At 42.0% G+C, this 12,736-nt stretch overlaps 1 long non-coding RNA gene across 7 annotated transcripts in view; it reads right to left on the reverse strand.

Moving 5' to 3' along the window:
- LOC107502447 overlaps positions 1–12,736 on the reverse strand; it is a 607,862-nt gene that overhangs the window by 544,266 nt on the left and 50,860 nt on the right. For all 7 annotated transcript variants that reach the window (XR_004952153.1, XR_004952152.1, XR_004952149.1 and 4 more), the window contains exon 3: positions 11,299–11,539. This is a non-coding gene — a long non-coding RNA (uncharacterized LOC107502447). The remainder of the gene's footprint in view (positions 1–11,298; positions 11,540–12,736) is intronic.

Here is a 12,736-nt window from a genome sequence, read left to right on the forward strand (position 1 = left end):
GGTAAAAGGAGACCAATGGTGCTCAAGCTGTGGGTCCTTCCACAAGGGCCCTGGCTGGCGCTGCCCTCTGCTCATTCGTGGGGCCTATGCATCTCCCTCCTCCCCCATCATTCACTTCCTTCCCAAATCCCACTTACCTGTCAGAGTCCAGCTGAAAAGACCCTCCTTCCTCCATTAAGTCCAGAGAACAATTCCTAACCTCCCCCATTCCAAGTCCACTCTCCTTTCCCAGTCAGCTTTTCACACTCTGCCTTTGGGACCCACCCCTGCATTATGGGCTGGTTATGGCATAGCTCACTGCTCAGGAGCCAGGCTCTAGGGTCTGCCTGCCTGAGTTAGAATGTCAGTTCTGCCCTGTACTAGCTGTGAGACGTTGGGCAAGTCACTGAATTTCTCTAAGGCCTAATTTTCTCAGCTTTGGGTTGGGGACAGTAATTGTATCAACCTCATTAAGTTGTGAGAATCAAAAGACATGTATGCAATGGCCTCAGCACATAAGTACTTAATTAATTTTAAGGATTATTCTTTATCTTTTCAAATGTACACATATTTTAGCTTTTGCCTAGCTAGTACATTCCATGACAACAGGTATCTTCATATCTTCAAGCTATAATAGCTGTCTACTTTCTGTTGAGGTACTACTGTCTGCCAAGTCCTGTGCTAAGTCAGTGAATCCCTAAGCTGCCCTCCAGTCCCAGGTTCCACAGATCCCCTCTAAAGTAAGAGGGAAGGGGTGGCCACACAGAGTTCTGTATCTCCTGCAGGCTGTGGCCAGAGCTAAGAAGGGTGGGTGTGGGTGCGCATGTACATGCATAGGTAAGGTTGCCCATGGAAGAGATCTGGCTCTCTTGCTCATTTCTTGAGTCTACCACATAATTGGCAAGTGACCTTGGTCAAATATCTAACCCTCTAATTCTTGGTTTTCTTGTCTATCTGTGGGAATTAGAATTTCTTTACAGTGCTGTTATCAGAATTGCTTTCAGCAAACACTTATGGACTATCTTGCCAAACTAGGAAGCTACTAACCTTCTCCCCTACCCCATGAATACAAGGAAGAAGAAGGCTCCGAGGAACCCACACCACAGAAGAAAACTAGTTACATACCCTTTATCAACACTGTCAACAGTTAACATGGAGACTCCTATGAGAACATAAACTCCAGTAATGGTTAAGAGCTATGAATTCAACAGTATGTACAAATTCAGTGTTTCTTCATACATCTTTGTCTCCAAGCACCATATGGTAATATGAATGGAAACAAAGTCAAAGAAAAGGTCAAGGATGTCTTCAGAAGTGACTACTCAAAATGGCAGGCAAAACTGTGCTATGGCCAAGCTACACTCAATTCAGAAGGGAAACTCACCCAGAGAAAATTACTGTCCCCCCACTTCCACTCCCCACCACAACTGGAGAGGAAAAACCAAAGAGAACTTTTGTTAAATTATTTAGAAATGTAAGAGCATTTTTTGCAATAAAAAGGAGTCTTTGTTTTATAGTCAGTTTAATAGCCAACAGTAGGTCCTAAGTCTTTTTCTATAATATGGCCATTATAAAAGTACATACTTCTTCATACAGTGGTTGAGAGAACTAATTGAGGTAATACAGGTAAAGAATTCAGCACAATACTTCATACATAATAAGCTTTTGATAAATGTTAGATGTCACTGCTGTTGGGTTTTTTATTGTTGTTCCTATCCTTGAACTGTTAAAATTAAAAAATCATGAACTAGAGAGAGAGGACCCTAATCAAATGGTTCAGTCTTTGGGTTAGAAATCTTATTCAAATATCTAAATATCTCCCTTCTCTCCTAACATCTGTGGCTTAATGGGACACAACCTGAATGGTTCAGGCACATCCAACAGAAAACACTGCCCTCGTCTTCTGACACCCCAGGGCTCCCTGGGGTGGAAGAAAAGCAGAAAGCTCAAGTCAGGTGGAAAAACTTGGATTGAGGATTGGAAGAGGAGTGGCTGAAAAGAAAACGGCACTGGTCCAAAGACACACACACAAAAATAAAAAATAAAATGGGAGTGTGAAGAGCTCTTTAGAAGGCTCACATGCCCTGGGAGAAACCTTCAAAGGAGAGAAGAATGAGCTAACCCTTCAGACCCTTTGAAGTACTGACATGTGCAGTGGAATCCCCTTGGTCCACTCCATCCTGAAATCCTGCTGAGTTAAGAACCCCCCAACTACATGCTTGATATGGTGTACACCTGAAAAGCCAAGTGCTCGGGCATTGCAGGGAATTTCTCTCACCATTTAATAAGGAATGCCTGGAATATTCCAATTGAGAAGTATTTCTTAATTTCCTGTGCAATCTGAAGGCATTATCCAAGGGTTATTTTTGTTTTGTTTTATTCAGAAGTGGGGTTGCTGGAGCATTCCTCTTGGACATGTTCAGATTTGAATTAATTAGAATTCCTGTACAGTTTTCTTGGTTATAATTATAGCTTAATTTGATTGCTTAATAGCTCTGGTTTTCGTAATGTTTAGCACCTGTTGTAAATTGCACAAGATAAATCACCTTCTACCTTCCACCGTGTTTACGCCTAACTTTTGCCTTTTCCCTTTCAGGCGCTAGGCTTGTGATGACAGCCATGCGCTTTGCTCATCCCTGCCCTTTCCACCAAAGAACTCCCTTTTGCAAGGCTATTTAACCAGAGAAGAAGTGACTTTTACTTAAATGCCTCCTTAAAACTGTTAGATTTTTTTTAAGGGGAAAAAATTGAAGAGAAAAAAAAAAAGTATTTCAGATGCTATAAACTCTGAAGACTGACCTCTGGTATTATGTAGACTTCCACTTAAGGGTCACCTTTTTGATGCACTGGATGTATGGGTTTTTCTTCCCCCCTCCTTTCCTTTCTAGGATTATTAGACAGCAGTGGAAGCCCTGCATCATTAATTGATTTCTCCCATGCATTGTGCTATGATACAATTTTTCAAGGCTGTGCATAATTGTGTTCTCTGTGCCAGCGTTCTGTGTTCTGTCCTTGTCATATTGTCATTGAAGGCTGTTTCCACCCTCTGTAATTGGAGATGTTCTACTTTTGGACAAAGGTGTGGGGGCAGCTCAGGGGAACAGCGCTGACATTTACTTCATCAATTTATTTTTATTGTTCCTACATTTATTGCAGCTATAACAGCCCTTTAATAGTTATATCTCCTCCCTGTAGGGTATTCTGGTATTTGAAATTTTTTTAACTCATTTGTTCTCATAGATAACAGTGAAGTGCATTTCAGGATAACCTTTAGGTTTCAATCTCCTCTCTTCTTTTGGCTCTGAGGCAGTCTTCGCTTTAAACTTTTACTGCATTGCTAGTCTAAAGGCCAGAGCGCCAAGTTCATTCTAGCACTGAAGTAACCACAAATTAGTGGTCCTGAAAATTTCAGGGAGGTTAGTCCTAAACCAAGAGTGCAGCTATTACCATAATTCAAAACTGGTCATCCTTTTAATATGGGGTTGGGGAGGGGGGTGATCTAAAGGAAGGTGGGCGGGAAGGGGAGAAAGTGAGGGGCAACGAGAGAAAGAATCCTAATAAATACTAACTGGGCCTCATGTTATAATCCTGGTCAAATAGGGATTGTAATTAAATCTTTATGACTATGAAACATCATATTGGCCCAATTCTGAGTCTCTCCCCTTCAAGGCCAGAAACATGTGGCACAATTAAGAGGAAACTGCGCTTGGATTTACTGTTCTTGTCTTTGGATACTGTGACCCTCCAACCCAGTCCCACCTCCCTTAAAAAAGGTTATCTTAGGATAGCCTTGGAAATAAGTCCTTATCTGCAAGCTTACCTTATTTACTTTATTTTTTACCGGCCCTATAGAAAAGAGAAATATCAATTTTGTTCATTTTCCTACCACCACCTCTGTGGTTGAGAAAACATCTGTATGGGTGAGACACATTTCTGTGCTTATTTCTAAGACCACGATACTAAGCCACTGTATATAGCAGTTTGTGCTCCAACTGCCAGCTTTACAACAAAAATTTCCTCTGAATGCTATCTAGACACATTTTTCAAATTGGAGCTTATTCTTGTTTCTATCCCCCAATTTCTCCTATAGAATCATTACTACACCTTCCCTTCCTAGCGGTATTATCAGAACCTACCAAAAATTACTGCCTTTGTCTCATCAGAGAGGGCCAAATACCTTATTAATTATCATAATGCCAAATTGGCCAAAAACAAAGTCTCCAAATTCCATATTGAGTCTAGTACCAGGTGCCTTTCCCTGATCACTACTAATATGAACATCAACCTGGGAAACAGGATTTCTCACGCATCCAGTTGCCAACACTTATGAAAAGGAAGGCTGTTACACACCACATAAACTCTCAATACTCCATTACAGTAAGATGAGTCTATTAAGTCCCTGATAAAAGAAGGAAGAGATTAAGTGGTAAGGTGAGTGTTCCTGGTCCTAGTCCCTATCCCTAGGTTCTCTCACAATAGTAGAGAAGGGAGACCCTAGGTCCAGGACATCCTGCTGAAGTTTCTAGAGCCAGGGAAGGCTCTACCACAGTGGTTCCCACAGATAGCCTCTGCCAAATGGTAACCCTGGCCTCCACGATGCCCATTCGCCCCACCTCCACCCTCATATCTTTTCAATTTTTTTCCTCTCCCTCCCACCACTTATCTTACAAAAGAATTCTTTCCAGAAGACTGTCATCTACTATCATGTTGGTATATCAATTAAAACTTCTGAAAGGGAAAATACAAAATGAAGAAATAAATCAAGTATCTAAAATCAGGGGGACAAATATCACAGGCTATATTTATCCTGGAATCCTGGTTCAGGCAGGAAAGCTATAGAAGTGGACAGTTACAAGCCTCTGCTTCCCGACACCGGCAGTACTTCAGGAAAAAAAAAAAAAAAAAAAAACCAGAATGATGCTGTCAATTTTATAATGAGGATAGGATGTTTAGAGGCTCAATTTGGATTTTTTTATTATTATTCTGGTTGGACTTTACCCCTAGATAGCTACAGAAAGATAACACCAGCAAGGCATTAACCCAGAGGAAAATATTTTAATATTTCCCCTTTATAGATCTGGCTCAAAATTCCAGGTCTTGCTTATTCAGGTTCCCAATTCCTTTCTCATCTCTGAAGACTTATGAAGAAAAATCATGATAGGCTAGCACACCATAGCTTGAGCCCTGTTAACTTGGAAATTATACCCTTGCCCTAACAGAGCCAGAGGAGGTTGACATCTGATTTCTTTGCCCAGTGGCAAGAGTCATTCTGCACCAGTTGTCATCTAAATCACAGGTATAATTAGAGGAACTAACCAGCTACAACTTTCACTAGCCAAAGGCAACTTATTTTCAAGGATGTTGGAGCTTAACCAGGATCAGAATTGCCAGAATCCGAATAACTAAAATTGTTAAATGTTCATTTTGGTCAATTCTGATTTTAAATATGCATATGTATCTCCATTAATCAAGTCAAGATGCTAGCCACAACTAATGTGAAATAAGTTTGACAACAATGGCATTCTAACAAGGAAGACCTTCCAAAAGGAGAGGAGTGTCTCTGGACTCAGAGATAAACCCTGAAGGTCAACTGTGCTCCAGGTGGCCTCCTGAGCAGCACACCAAAGACAGCATGGAAGAGCACGGGAACAGAAAGAGGGAGTTCTGTACCACTCCTTCAGATCAGAAAGCCTGATGCCAGCACTGGAACAGAGCGAGGCCAGAGGGAAAGCCACCTGGAATAGAAATGCAAGGATAAAGAGACCCACAAGTGGGAGGCCTGATTGTACTGTTCTCTGGCCAGCTATTTAATAGTCCTTAGCAAGGGCATGTCAGCTGGTGAGGGTCCTTCCAGGCCAACCCTGTCCTCTTTCATATGGTATGCCAGGTAGAGCTAGAATCTAAGATGGGTAAAGAATAAAATGACAGGTGCTCATAGCTAAGTTGCCCTTATGCCCCAGTTCATGGCACACATCATGTTAGCCCAAGTAAGGCCCCTCATTTAATCTTTTCATTCCCCCTTCACTTTTCTTCCCCAGCCTCCACTCCCACCTATTGCTAATAGGTACCTACTCTGTTTCAACCATCATCTTGTATCTAAGTATTCTGTGGGGACGGTTCAGGAGTGATGCCGCATTTGTTTGCCACTTGGCTCTTCAGACTGACTTTAAGCTTTGTTTTTCATTATGTTTAGGTCTGCCCTAACAAGAGTGTTACAGAGATCAAGAGCTTTGTATCTGTTGATCTAACAAAGAAAATACAGTGGTAGATTTCAAGGACTGTATTAAAACACATTTACATAGCCATGTATGGCTGTGTACCTTATTTATGTGAATGGTGCCTTCATAGTTGTAGCATGAACAGCCTGTGCAACTAGACATGGTGGTGCTGTCAAAATATTTTCTGAAATCCATCACATTGATATTGCTATTGTTTTGTTGACATTGATACAATTTTTTAGATTTTAAGATTACCTCATTTTAAAAATATGCATGCTTGTTATAAACAAAACTAAAAGAGTTCAGAAGAGCATAAAGTTAAAATTTAAGCACTCTTCTTCCCTCGCCAAAAGCCCTCCCATCTTACTCCCACTGGTGAACACTGTTAACTCCTCCTTGTATATATATATATATATCTTTCTAAAACTACTATACACATTAAAAATATCATACAAATATTTTCGTATGAGTAAGATAATATTATACATACTGTCTTACCACTGTTTCTGAACATATTTTGGACAAATTTCTATAATATAGAAAGACATTTCATTCTTTTTAGCAGCTGTACAGAACTCTGTTGCATCAATGTACCTTATTTGTTTTACTATTCCCGTTGATGAAAATTTAGGCTATTTCCAAATTTTGCTATTATAAGCAACATTGCACGTTAAGCATTCATTTTTCTGTTTATGTAAACACATGCATATACACATATACACAAGTGTATGTAGGATAAATTACTAGAAATGGCATTTCTATGTCACCAGAAATGCACATTTTGAATTTTGATACATATTATCAAACTTCCTTTTTAAAAAAATGGTGCCAATTACATGCCCACCAATACTGTTTGAGAGTTTATTACCTAACACCCTAGAAATACTAGGCATTATGAAACTCTTGAAACTACCAATTAGAGAAGTAAAAATGATTCATGCTTTTAAAAATCAAGATGATCTCATATACTTATTAGCCACTTATGTCTTTTTCTTTGAAATATTTATTCTTGAGTGTTGCCTATTTTTCTATTGGTATGTTTGTCTTTCTATTGACTTGGAAGAGGTCTCTGCATATGAAGGAAATAAATGTTAAAAAAGAGTTTCCCAAGTTAGTCATTTTTCTATTTTTTTAAGATATTTTTGTTGTGTAGAATCAGCCATATATTTCTGGCTATACTTCTGGACTTCCTATTTTGTTACATTGCTTTGTCAATTTTTCCTGAACTAGTATCATACTGTTTTATTACTACAGCTTTATAATATATTTTTGGTCTGGTAGAGTGCTTTTTAAAAAACTGGTGGTTATAAAAAAGCACAAAACTGTCAGGATCTTACCCTAGGCTAGAGATTTTTCCTTTCATGAAGGATATTCATACAAAGAGTTTGAGTTAATTAAAAATAAATAAATAAATAAACAAGTAAGCAATCTAGCAACCAAAAAATACTTAATAAGAATTTACTATATGTCTACAGCCATGCTCCCTGAACAAGCCCGATCTCATCTGATCTTGGAAGGTAAGCAGGGTTGGGCCTAGTTAGTACTTGGATGGAAGACCAGGTGCTGTAGGTGTTAAAAATAAAAAATAAGGGATTGTAAGCTGACAAGGTCCTTGCAATCTGTGAGGTCAACCAAGGGTTACTTCACCTAAAAAAAATTAAAAAAAAAAAAAAGAATTTACTATATTTGTAGCTGGGAGAGTTGGGCGAAAAAGACAAGGCAGAGACAGAGATCTAAAGGAATTATTTAGATAAGAAGATACCAAAACACAACTACCAGGGCAGTTAAAACAAATAACAACCCCTGTCGATTTGAGTCATCAGAGAAGGCTTCTCAGGGATAATGATGGATGAACATAAATACCACTCACAGAGACCTTGACTTATCGCAAGTAAGAAAAGGTCCTTTTCCCACTGGAGATCTGCTTACAGGCTATATATTGCCAGTTATAAAAAGATATTTATTGAGTGCTTACTGTTTATCAGGCATTGCTCTAAGTGTGCTACATGCATCAATTCATTCAAACTTACCACAACCCTATGAAATAAGTACATACTTTCATTTGGCCTTTTTATAGATGAACAAACTGAATCACTTGTCCAAAAGTTGCCTAGCTACTAGTGGCAGAGCAGAATTTGACAGGCTGCCCTGCCAACATAGCCTAGATGCCTATGTTTAGGCTGCAGACACATGAGCTCAGTGGAAAGCCTAAACTTCCTGAAAGGATGGAACACTGGCCCCATGGCCAGTTTGCAGTTCATTCCCATCAGTGCTACCATCTCCTCTCCTGCAGAAGAGGCCAACAGTTCACGCTCCTGCGCACTCTTTGGTCCGCTGGTGCAGTCTGGTCACCTGGGTGACCCCTGCCCACCTGGGACCAGGGTGGCCTCTGTCTGACCTCATCCCAGGCTGACAGCTGGCGTCGCACTCATCCAGACAGCCGGCACTCTGAGTCGGACAGAGTATTGTCTCCTGCCCTGCCTTACAAATGGGGGAGAGAGAGCAGGCCACTCCTGTGTGGCCGTGGCCTCACAGGGGGGCAGGTCCCTGGAATTAAAGAGAAAGGATGAAAACAAAATGCCAGCTGCAAGTATTTCTGACTTTAAGAGAGAAGCAGGGCCAATGGCCTCCTGAAGTCTGGTGCCAGAAATTGTTGGAAACAAAAGGCCCTCTGGTAGGCAGGGTCAGGCTAGAGCACAAAGCCCTATTGTTAGGCTATACCAGCAGTTTTCCAACTTTTCTTATTAAGTCATGGAACAGTTTGTAACCTATCAGCCATGCCCTGGACGTCTGGAAGGGCTTTCAGGTAGAGCCCATTACCAGGAAGAAAACAATGGCACTCTGAAGCCATCGTGAGCAGACACAGCATTGAGACAATAGTGCAAAATGTCAATTTTCCCATCAAGTCACTTTTCATTCTTTAAAGAGATTGTCTCAGATGGACGTCTGGCAGTCCCTTCCCTCTGATCTCCCTCCCTCCTCTCACCGTAACCCGAAACTGAAAACTGACGAGGTCCAGGTGACCCTTGCTCCTGGCTCCATTCTGGAAGGGCAAGGCTGAGTCCTTAGCCTGCCCATCACGGTCTCTCAGATTCTTCACAGCCACATAAACTGTCTTTTCCCTAATACTAACTAACAGTATCTCAATAGCAGCACTGCCATAGGGTGTGGTGCTAACAAATCTCTGCCCCTTATCCATCTTTCTCTCTCTACTAAAGAGGAGAAGAAAAAGGAAAAGAAACAGAAATCCTGACCATGTTCCATCATTTTTTCAAAGATTATCAGACGCAGAAAACAAGTACTATAATACTACTACTTTGGTCCAAGCAGGGGCAGGACTTCACCCTCTGAGCCTCTGAGAATAGGATGAAGTAAAGAGGCTCCTACACACATTTTGCACCCAATTTTAAGAGTAGCATGAACCCTTCACAAATTCAAGGATCTCAAGTTAAGAACCTCAGGCCCAGCTTTTGAGTTAACCTACACCATTTTGGAGTCTATTCCAGAGACAGCTAAGTTCTCACTGAGCCTGTTTGCATTTCTGAGACCACAGCTAAACTATACTTTCCAATTCCCTTGTGCATTAATAGGTACGTGTGACCGATTCTAGCCAATGGATGCGAGCAGAAGTAATGTGTCTCTTCAGGTTGGAGACAGTTAAGAATAGACATACCCTCTCCACACTCTCTCCTCCATGGTCTGCCAGCTAGCTGACTCCAGGGACACTCTGAAGACACATATTAAAGATGAAAAAGCCTTTACATGGAAAGAGCCTGGGTCCTTAACTAACATAGAACAAAAAGGCCTCCTCTCTCGTCCAAAGAACTGTGATATGAGCTAGAAATGAAGCTTTATTGTGGTATGGCACGGAGATTTGAGGGCCATTTGTTACAATAGCTAACCAAACTACCCTAAAACAGGTCTCCCTCATACAGATATCCAGCCCAAACACTGCCTTTTCATGCTGCCATTCACCTAGAAAGTGATTCTCAGCCCTGGCTGAACATCAGAATCACCAAAGGACCGTGTAAAAAAACAAACAAACAAACAAACAAAAACGTGGAGGACAGCAGTGGAGCCTAGGCATCACAGACTTTTTAAAGTTTCCTGGCAATGTTCACTCACTCAGGTTGAGTCTGGTGGCGAGAGGTGGAGCTTTCACAGTTCCCTCAGAGGTTCTGTTTTCCTCCTCCATTCAGGCTCCTCTAGGTGAGGAATAGGCCTAATCCCATCCATGCAGACCTCTGCCATAGGCCGCCATGTTCAGGGAGACCTCAGAAGCACAGCAATGCTAACGTTACTGAACACTTACTCTGTGCTGGGCTTTGTGCTGAGCACTTAACATCCAGGACCTCATTTCCGCTTCTCAGCACAACTCAGAAGCTACTAGTCCTACCTCCATTTTAACTTTGACGCAGAAAGCTTAAGTTACTGTCCCCAGATTACACAGCTAAAAAGAGCACTTTCTAATACTTCTAACTTGTCATGACTTTCCCAACTTCTCAAATCACCTTTTCAAAGACAAATACCCCTGGGTAGAGCCACATCTGAAGGTTTTACTAGTTACCTTGCTTATCAGCTAACAGTGTATATGGAATTGGTTAGCACTCACCTGAACCAGAGGCCTCAAGGCAGCTGTGATGGGTACCTGTGGGAGGAAAGGGCTGCTGGCCGCAGAGGCAAGATTCCAGAAGACAGACTCTGCCTACCTGACCCTTGGCTGACAGCTGGCCTGGCCCTGACGCTGAGAATCATCTCAGCCCACCATGACCCTGAGCTGCATTTCTTTGCAGGCCACAATCCCACATGACCACATGGCTACAGCACAGGTGTCAAAAAGACTGAGTGCTCAGCTCAGATTTACGACGAGCCTACGGTGAGAGGGGAGAACTTTAAATGGGCAGTACTCCCATCCACCCCACCTCACCCAGTAGCCCACCTTGACTTCAGGGCTGGGAGTCCGGCCTCCGGGCAGAAGCCGGCCTCTGAATCATGCGGTTTCTCCCAGCCTTCCTGTGCCTTGGACGGAGCTTAGAATCCCCAGTTTGTAAAAACTGGGGGGCAGGGGGCGCGGTTTGCAGTGGCAAGAACGGACACCTACTTCTGTTACGGTCCTCTTCGCTGAGTCAGTCACCAAGCGTCCAAATTCGGACCGCAAGCAGATAACACAGAGCATCCGTACATCCACGCCAAAAGACCCGGATGGGGCGGAGCTTTGCGCAGGAGGCGGGGCTTGCACAGGGAGGGGTCATTCCGGAAAGGCTCACACAGCCCCTCCCACGTCGGACCTGCATGTTCTCTGGCCTTCCTCAGATGCTTTGGGCACTTTTCGTCTTTAAATCCTGTTTTTAAAACCATTTTGCAAGTTACTACACATTCCTTTATGCAATTTTTAAAAATCTGTAATTTGTGTAAGCTGTCATTCTGTAGGATTTTTACACTCCCTGGCTGAAACTTCTAAAAGTACTTCTCAGTAGCCAGTGAATCACACCCCTTTGATTACCATGTGATTAGTTTGTTCAGCTGATGGCCTTTCTTCTCTAAGATACTCATTGTGTCTTCTGCCTCTTGTGCAGTTCTCAAGAATTTAAATGAGCCATTTTATTTCTTCCTCCTAGCCCGGAATCCACATACCCTGTCCCACCCTTCGGCCTCCCCTTTGAGTGCACCTAATAAACAGCGGCACGGTTTCCGAGGGCCCCCTCTAATGGGGAATTTTATGTTGTTTCTGACATTGTTTGTTGTGCTTCCCACAAGACCAAAAGCTGCTAAAGATTGAGGCAGTGACATAAATGTCAGGGAAACGCCTCGGTAGTGTCAAGCCTAATTAGACGCCTGCACTTGGGGGACAACTACGAATACCATAAAACTCATCCTCTCTCAGCACACGCCTGGAGTCTGGCAGATGGGGTAGGGCAGGAGAGAAGGCCCAGGAACAGGATAAAGGGGATGGAGAACAGTTTCGCTGGGATGCTGAACTCAATTTTAATACATCTTGTTCCTTTTAGGTCAGTCCCTCAAGCCCTGGAAGTACCCGCAGGCAAAGCCATTGTATGTATCAGGCCCAGTGCCTAGAGACTGTGGGTGTATCAAGGGCCAAGAAAATATTTGAGAAGAAAAATTTTGGCTCCAAATTACAAAACAGAAACTGTGAAACCAAAATGATAATTGAAATAATAATTAACAATGCAAATTACAAAAAATTATTTACAGTGAAATTAAGTGTGTACATATACACACAGTGAAATGTACATTCATTTTCAAGATTAATATAATATGGGGTGAAACTTCCAAAAGTAAATGCCTTCAGCCCATGAAGGTCCTAAATGGCTACATCTACTAATCCAAAACACACTTTCATGTACATGTGTGGCCGATTCATATAAATGACATCACTAATATTCAAGTGCTTCAGCACCGTGCCAGGAACAGTGGAAGGACAAGAGAAATGAAGATATAGTTCCTGCTCTCACAGCAATTAAAGTCTAGCTCAGAAGATATGACTAAGCTATGAAGAACAGTTCACTTATACATTCAGT

Source organism: Rousettus aegyptiacus, unplaced genomic scaffold (genome assembly GCF_014176215.1).
Source record: "Rousettus aegyptiacus isolate mRouAeg1 unplaced genomic scaffold, mRouAeg1.p scaffold_m13_p_7, whole genome shotgun sequence".
NCBI classification, from domain to species: domain Eukaryota; kingdom Metazoa; phylum Chordata; class Mammalia; order Chiroptera; family Pteropodidae; genus Rousettus; species Rousettus aegyptiacus.